This window comes from Pteropus vampyrus, unplaced genomic scaffold (genome assembly GCF_000151845.1).
Source record: "Pteropus vampyrus isolate Shadow unplaced genomic scaffold, Pvam_2.0 Scaffold182, whole genome shotgun sequence".
Classification (NCBI taxonomy): domain Eukaryota; kingdom Metazoa; phylum Chordata; class Mammalia; order Chiroptera; family Pteropodidae; genus Pteropus; species Pteropus vampyrus.
The window spans coordinates 329,408-338,426 of NW_011888963.1; positions in this window are offsets into that span (position 1 = coordinate 329,408).

Sequence of the window (9,019 nt, forward strand, 5' to 3'; positions counted from 1 at the left end):
TGAGAGAGTTTAGTTTGGGATGGAGAGTGGACAGAGATTATTCCAATGATAGGAAATGATCTAATAGTATATAGCATTGAATGAAAGATCTCTTCAATGTATTTGTTGCAGAGAGTCATAGAGAATACTTTCTCATGGTGTGGTGCTTAAATGCTATGAGCTGACTAAAGGGATAGAGGAGAGAGAGGAGAGAAGAAAAGCAAATCTCTAGATATTCAAACTAATTAATCTAAAAACTGGATGAGTCAAGGTTAATGGCATTTTGCATCATCAGCATCACCACCCAGTCCTTACTCTTCAATGATAGCGTTGTGCTCTGGAGGACTTATCAAGCAGAGGCAGGCAGCCTGAGTTGGGCACTCTGCCAATACTTTGCTGGGTGGCCTTGCATTTCCGCCTCCTTGTTTTGGGTTATTATTCTGCCTACTAGGCAGAGAAGCTCTGGTCACATTCAAAGAAGCAGTGTACAAATTAATGAGTGGGGGACTGTCAGGTTGGAAAATGTAAAGGGCTGTCTACTTAGGGCGTATTTATCACCTAAGCTTGTGTCCAGAGGTCTGAAACGGGAAAGTCTCCCGTATTAAAAGGAGGCACTAGAGCACAAAAGTGTGTCATCCCTTCAGAGAGGACTGTATCTGAATTCTATTAAGAAAACGATGAAGCAGAGACTTGAATCAACTTCTATTTAAAACAAAAAATGCCCCCCTTTACCTTGAAATAGTGTGGAACTTTAACAGCCTCTATTTTGCCTGGATTATCTAGACGATTTCTTAGTTCCTCCTGCCCCTGCCCCCCACCCTGTTCTTGCAAGGGGCCATGTGGCTTTCCACATCTATTTGACATTGCTGGGCTCCAGTTCCCGCTTCTTTAGTTTCAGCTTTGTTTCTTGTTATTGTTCCCAGGTCATACCAGCTGTCCCTTCCTGGTGTTGACACAGGGAGAGACTGGAGGCTGTTCAGCTTCACCCTGACTTCCCCATAGGTGGGGACTTCCCCACAGACTTCATTAGTGCCCCTGTCACTTCTTTATGTTCCTGTCCAATCCCTCCCTCTCAAGTGGGGCCTGGGTGCCCAGGAATGGCTACCTCCTCTGCTGTAATTTTTATGTGCTTGCCAAGTACTGTGTGGGACTGAGCATTATCTGGGTCTCCTTTCTTGCTGCAGCTGCCACACTCGGAGAAGGAAGAAGAATCTTCAGGCATCCAATGCTTGCTTGAGTGGGCTGCCCTTCCCTCTCAGGACTTTAAGTGTGGGGTCGGGCTCGTCCCCATGCCCTCTAGCACTCCTAGGACAGCTGGAGTTTATTTTTGCAGTAGGGGCATTAAAGGAACAAGAGTGCAGTTGCCCAGGGCTTTCTTCCATGAAGGACTGTACAGGAGGTCAAAGGTTAGGGTGGAGTAGGGCAGGCTGAGTCAGCTTCAGGGAAAGGGAGCTGGGCTGGTGTAAGCCTGGCCCACATACCTTCTCAAAGCCCACTCCATCAGTCTTTCCTTTCAACCGCTAAGCTTATTCCCAGGAGGACATGGGTCTGGATTACCTCATTTTAGCCCACCAAGCTGTAAACAACTCTTGACATTTGACCTTCAAGGATTCATGCAAGCGATGACCTTCTTTCAGCCTATTCTGTGTGGATTAGGAACACAGTTCTTCTCCCTGATCTCTATCTAAATGATTGACCAAGCCTTAATGTGCATGTGTTATAAATTCTTTATAGTTCAGGGGTATGTTTAATGCTTCGTGTGTGTGTATCTTTGTACTTTCATCTACATCAGTGCTGTAAGATTAGAACTTAGCATTCCGTAATGAATTCATGTGCAAGTAGCAGGAAAATTTAAAATTATGGAAATTTAAAAGAGCTCAAGAAACATGAGTAGATTTCTCTCATGTAAAAGAGAAGAAAGCAGTGCACGGCTGGTGGGGGCGGGGAAGGGGGGGTGCTCTGCTCCAGAAAGTCCTTAGAAAACAGTTCACTGGGTGGTTTGCTGTATAGTGTGATCTCATGTTTAGGGTCCAAGGTGGTATCTGCTTCCAGGCAGCAGGAAAGGCGAAGTGATGAAAAAGGCAAAGACCATGTGTTGGCCAATTTGTAGAAGGTTCCCAGAACCCGCTCTGACATTTTTGCTGACTTCTCATTGACCAGAACTTAGATGCAGGACCACTCTTAGCTGCAAGGGAGGCTGGATAACAGGGCTTTTATTCACGTCAGTCATGTGCCTGCCAGGAACTGTATCACTAGGAAAGAAGGTGAGCACGGATAATAGAGGACAATTAGCCTCTGCCACAAGAATCTATTCTAAAAATAGATTTGGGGGCGGTGGGGAGCTCCTGATAAAATATGTATTCCTAAAAAGCAAACCAAATGATTGCTCCTAGAGTGGAAATCATTATCTGTCCGGATATATACAAATACACAAATTTCTATAGGGCAATACTTACATAATAGAATTATATTTTAAGTCAAATAGAGTTATACATTAAGATTTTTAAACTATCTCTGTGAATAGTAATGACTTGTTCTGGAAAGTTTTCCCCAAGATTGCAATAATCCTCTGAGTCATTAAGTTGGTCTGTGACCTTAAACAGCGCAGCTGGGCACTCACATGGTGAAATCTCTGAAATCTCTGAACTCTCTGGAGTTCCAGTTGCCAGAATTATGTCAATCTAGTGCCAGGAAGCAACACCGCATGGCTACAAAGTCTGCATATTTTGTTACAAAGGAGAAGGGTATAGGGGGAGACTACAATAGTTAAGTTACAGCAAGATGTGGAGAAGGTATGTATGTTTCGGGAGGACATGTACAGGCTGGACATCTACCTATGGGAAATTGATGGAAACCAGGTGAAATAAAGTGCTTAATTGAAAAACAAATTTTGGCACCCTCATATCCCTTGGATTATTTCTTGGTCTCCATCTAATGGAACTCAAAATAATCTTTTGGGTTTTTATGTTAGCTTTTTAAAGAGGATATTTTGCTTAATTTTGTTCTTTTCTCATTTTTGTGTAAAAGAAGAAATGATTTCCTCCCCGCTCCCCAGAAATACTAAAATGCCATAAGGAAGCAGCCTCTGGCCTGATCAGAAACACAAAATTTGAGAATAGTCTTTGAATGTTGGTTTGCAGATCTATTAAGTAAAAAACAAACAAACAAAAAATTTAATTTTTAGTTTGTTATCTAAGGCAAAAAAGAATATAAATTAGGATTACTTTTTAACAAAAAAATCTTTTTCCTTTCAATTATAGATGCCTTTGTAAATCTCATCATTCTCTAGTCACACCCTAGGAGTTCTCTGCATTACATTTCTAAATCTCAAAAAGTAATTTTATTAATGCTTCCATAGGGAATCTATTAGGCAAAACAATGAGGAAGACATTTTGCAAATATAGATGTGTTCTCTGAGGTATAGGATTTTTGTCATAATTTTAGCTTTGTATTTTCATATATGTTACTGTAAGCAATTCTGGACTTTTAACAATTAGCTTGTAATTGAGTGTCACTACTCAATTTCTGTGTCTGAATTTGCATTTGTGTTTCCAAGAATTGAATACTCTCAGCAAATAGGCAGTCCAAGCTCAAAAGGACCTCAGTCACAGCAGTCAACACCAGGCTCATGCTGCTTGCAAGCACAATAGTAGGTGCCTGTCTCTGCATTCATGCACATGGAGCAGTTCATAAGCAGGCAGCATGGGGAGTTATAAAAATACATGAAAAACTTTTTATTAAATGGAATTTAATGTGTGTGTGGTTTTTTTTTTTTTTTTTTTGGCAGTATTGTAGTTTGGTAGACAGTTTTAAATGGCCCATCAACCTAGCAAATTGATAGCTAAAATTAATTTTTTAACGAAAATAACAATGACTCAATAGTTTATCAAAAGCAAAAGAGTCAAGTAAAAAATGAGACATTAAACACGCAAATGGATCTTTCTTATTAAATCCAATCTGAGTCATTTAGTTTCAGAGGAAAGAAACTCATCAATTTCATTAAATTATCTTTACTAATTTGAATTTATAAATTTTGATAGTTTTATAATTTACTCTTTTGGATTTTAGCATAATATTAAAATTAAATACATATGTTCAGTACTTGTTTTATTTTTGTGATTAAGTTAAATGATAAAACATTTCTCAATATTGAAAATCCTGAGATTTTTTTCTTTAATAAGACAATATAACAAGTTTGTAAAACATGGAACCAGGAGGCTAATTTGTAGTGTTTTCCCTTTGTCCGCATTTCAGTACCATTTCTAACCTGAACTTTCAGGTCCACTTTTCCCCCTCCCCCAGTTGGTCAGGAGCCCCACACTTGAACTCAACCATCCCAACTCTTATTTCACTTAGTCATTCTGCAGAGGAAGCTGACAGACCTTTACCTTAATAAGCACTAGTGAAGTGTCAGAAGATTAGTCTAATAAACAAGGCACAATAAAGAAAGAATAAGAATTCATATTTAACACCAGAAAGCAAAGATGATAAGTGGATATTAGTGGGCAGAGAGCCAGTCCTATAGAGCTATTAGTTAACGACCTGTCATTGTGAGAATCGAACTATAAAGAGGGTTCTTCTGAAAATTTGTGACAATCAAGACAGCCCATTGTAATTTGGGTCCTTCCCAAAGGCTCATAATTGAATTTGTTACCCACTTGTGTATATTTTTATAATCAAACGGCTTTTAGTTTTCCGTGACTTTTATGGGTCTATCTCCTCATTTTCTGGCAACATCCATTCCTGCCTCCCTTGTCCCCAAAGCCCATTGTCCTATGTGCACGCACATACATACACAGTGGGAAGGAAGAGATTGACAAAGTATGTAAACTACTCAAGAACAACAACAAGAAACAAAACAAAAACTAGAGGCAAGATGAAAGTGAGAAAAACTGAACATATCTTGTTTTCTCTGGGTATTACATAGAAATTTTTTTATAATTACTCAGTTTATAAATTTGTGTTTCCCCTAATGAGCACAGATGTGATTATCGAGCAGCATTCTCTCTCACCTTATTTCATCCTTACATAATGTAACCAGCTGACCACTGGAATGCATAACTTGTTTCTCTCACTAGAAGAGATCTTGAGTCTTACAAATTAGGAATTACAGAACCAACATGAAAAGACACTGTTTGTTGTATTTTTCCCCCGAATCTCTCATGAAATTGTTACACTTTGACACTGGAAGGCTAATTTTTGTCCTTCTGTTGGGGAGGGATGCTTAGTGGACAAAGACTAGTAGAATAAATAGAATTTGGCGCATGACTTGGTACTGTCTGAGTTTTTTAGTCAGGAAAACAGAATATTTATTTGTGTACCTTCAAAGACACTCTCAAGACATATCATCCCATAAATTTCCAAGTGAGTAATTTGTATTCTCAAAGGCCCTCTGAGGAGTGATCCACAGAGTAACCTTCAGGGATGTTCGGGCAACAGGGAACAGGCTGGATTCTTGAGAGGACACATGGCTTCCCCGGTACTTCATCAAAGTCTGTCAGGAGATGGGCAAAACCTCCCCTGATAAGTTGGCTCTTCTGCGTTCTAAGGTTACCTTTGAAGCAATAATATGAAGAATTATTTGTAAAACGTTTCTCAAACTTTACATTTTTCAGTCTGCTTAACTGGAAGCCAAGTGGGAAAGGATTTGTACATAAATGAAATAGTCTAAAGCTCATGGCTAACGAGCTCTAACTAACATTCCCTATGGTGACAAGCTAATAGATTGGTCTGCTTTACTACAGGAGAAAAGGAAAGATAAGAAATGGCTGTAAAATGAAGACAGTATCCAACTCAAAAAGGCTGAGGTCATGTAAGTAAATCACTTTTTACAATATCAGCACATGGCTGTTATGAATAAAGGTATATCAGTAGCTATCACTTTCTTAGTTATTTAAGAAAACAACCATTTAGCTTATTTAGGCTGGGCTCAGCTGGAGAGTTCTGGTTTTAGCTGGGCTCCCTTATGAATCAAATTAGTGACAGATCATCTAGGTATCTCTGCTTCTGGGGTATGGCTGGCTACTGACTGGGACAGTAGAACCAGTGGTCTATGTGTGTCTCATCCTCCAACGAGACAGCTTGGACTTATTCATATGGTGGTCTCAAGGGTCCCAGAGGAAGAAAAGCATGGAAGGCCTCGAGACCTAAGCTCAGAATTGGCACACTTTCATTTCTGCCATACCCTATTGGCCAAAGCAAGTCACAAAGCCAGCCCAGATTTAAGGGACGAGAAAATAGACCTCACCTCTTTCTGGGAGGAGTTAGGCAGTCATATGGCAAAGACCATGGATATAAGGATGCAAGAAAACTTATGGCCATTTTTTGAAACCTACTGCAATAATATGTATATATATTAGTTATATAATTTATTTCTTCATACTTAGCTTTATTTCACAATGGCTTTCAGGTGGCTTATAGTAAAAACAAGTACAATGATATGGTAACATACATAGTTAAAAACTAGGAGTAATATAAATTGGAATATAAATATAAACAGGAATCTAAAAGTAGGATTCTTATAATAAAGAATGAACTAGTGTGAACAGTGAAGTTGTCTCCTAGAAGTCTGAAAATATTGAAGTGTCAGGTTTTAGACAGAAGCCTCTTAAATATAATGACATTGGAGCCCTTGAATCATTACCTGCTTAGCATATGTAGGGCATGGGTCAAGAGCAAAGGGTTCAGTGGTCCAATTGTCTGGGACCGTCTCCTGTACCCCTTAATTGCTGCTATTCAAGGACTTCATGAGAGGCTTTGTGACATCAAAGGAAGGGCTTTGGAGTCAGAATCTTGAAGACCATCCCAGCTGAGAAACCGAGATTTGAATCTGGTTCTGTGTGGCCTTCTCAATTTTCTCAAATTAGGGCTAACAATGCTTAGTAGACAGAATGTATTAAGTCATGTAAAAGAGGTGTTTTAGATGTCAATAATTTCATCTGACTCTCTTACCTTAATTTATCTTTTCTCCCAAGAAATGTAACTCCCTTTTAGAGAGGGATTTTTTCCTTAGAAAGACTTTTTAGTTTCATCTATAGATACTATCAAAGTACCTCATAATTCATGAAATTGAATGGGATTGGTGAACATTTTGAGTCTTGACACCATATAAGATTTCCAAGAATAGTTTCTCAACCTAAAGCAGGGTCCCTACTCAGTACAGGAGCCTCTGACCTGTTCAGCCGTCCAGTTGTTTCTAAGCTCCAGGGGCATTGGGAACATTTCGTGACACAGAGATTTCCTGGCAAGCGTGTATGGGTGCCCTTTGCTAAAATGAGTCTGTAGCCTGGTGGAGCTGCATTTGCTTATATCTGTGAGAAGATAGTTGACTACATGGCTAGAAGAACCTCGGCGCCTTGTCTTAGTCAACATTTATATTTCTCCTTCTCCTATGTGTTTTCTTGGCTCTGAGAATGTAAGAGAGAGAAGTTCCTGCTCTTATGGAAACCAAAGGGAAAACAGATAATAAACAGTGAATTAAATGCACAAGGTGAGTTTGGATAATGACAAATGGTATTTTTAAAAAACAAGGATGTTGTGATGGTGACTGTTGCTAGGAGAGGGGGCACTATTTTGATTTGGTGCTGTGGAAGACCTCACTGGTAAAGAGGACTTATTTGAACTGAGATCCAGATGAAAAGGAGTTAACCAGCTAGGTCTTCCCAAACAGAGGGATAGCATTTAAGAAACAGCAAAGACAGTATGACTGGAGGTCCAAGGGAAGGGAGTGATGGGAAGAAATAAGCAAGAGAGACAGGCAAGAGTCAGATCATGGGGGTTCAAGTAGGTTCTAACAGACTTAGTAAGAAGCTGGAATTTTCTTAATGGCAAAGTGTATGAACGCATGTGTGTCTGTGTCTCTGATGTGTAATATAATAAATATATTTTCAAATTTAACATGTAAATAATATAAATATAGTTTCAAATCTAAAGGTAGCCAGCTTTTTGGGTGTAGCTTCCATTAGTGACTGAATCCTTGGTTCAAAGCCAGAGTTATGAATGTTTTGTCTGCTTGAATTAAATTTCCAATGTGTACAACTAACTTATATGCTGGACACACTTTAAATAAAATATTCCTTGAAACATGAACCAGAGCAGAGGACCGCAGGGCCTAAGTGAAGATAGTGAGCAGCTCTGGCATGGAGTGAATCCAGCCTACGTGCGGTGATACCTGAAGGATTCGTCCATGCTCGCATGCGATCAGAGACTCCAGACATGGTCCCTTTGCTGTCAGTCTCCCTTCTCCTCCATTATTTATTAGGAAATACATATGTACTTTTTAAAGAATGCTCAGTGGGTGATTTATGTTAGTGTGTGCATTTATCTATGTCATCTGGGACACATTAGCTTGTAGATTCCTCAACTATTCATGATATGTTTGCAAAATTTCTACTCACGCTAGTAAGCTGTCCTGTAGCAAAATCCATTTTCTCTGAAAATGTGAATACGAATGTGGGAATTAGAAAAAAACTATAAAGTAATTTATCAGTTTTTATTGAGTATCTACTATGGGCCAGAAAGTGCACTAAATGTTGGGGATAATACTGTAATAAACAAGAAATGCATAGACTGGCTTCTTTCACTTAGCATAGGGCTTTTGAGATTCATCCGTGTTGTGCTGCCAAATAATATTCCATAATATCCCTTTTCCACTTTTAAAGACCTTTGTGATTTCTATACCAACCTGGATAGTCCAGGATAATCTTCCTATTTTAAGGTCAACTGTTCAGCAAACAGTTCCATCTGCAATATTAATTCCCTCTTGCCATTTCACATAACATATTCATAGGTTCTCGGGGTTAGGATGCAGCTCTCTTTGTGGTGGAGGGAGGCATTATTCTGCCTATCAGAGTGCCTAGCTCCAAGGGATGCCATTCACAGCAGAACACAAGTACCTCTGTCTCCAGAGATAACATTGTTACTAGCGTCTTTTATATCTTTCAGTCACATTGTATGTATATGTAAATATATACATGAACTTTTAAAATACCAATAGCAGAATATATATCATACCACAGACCGTATATATTGTCTCACCTAG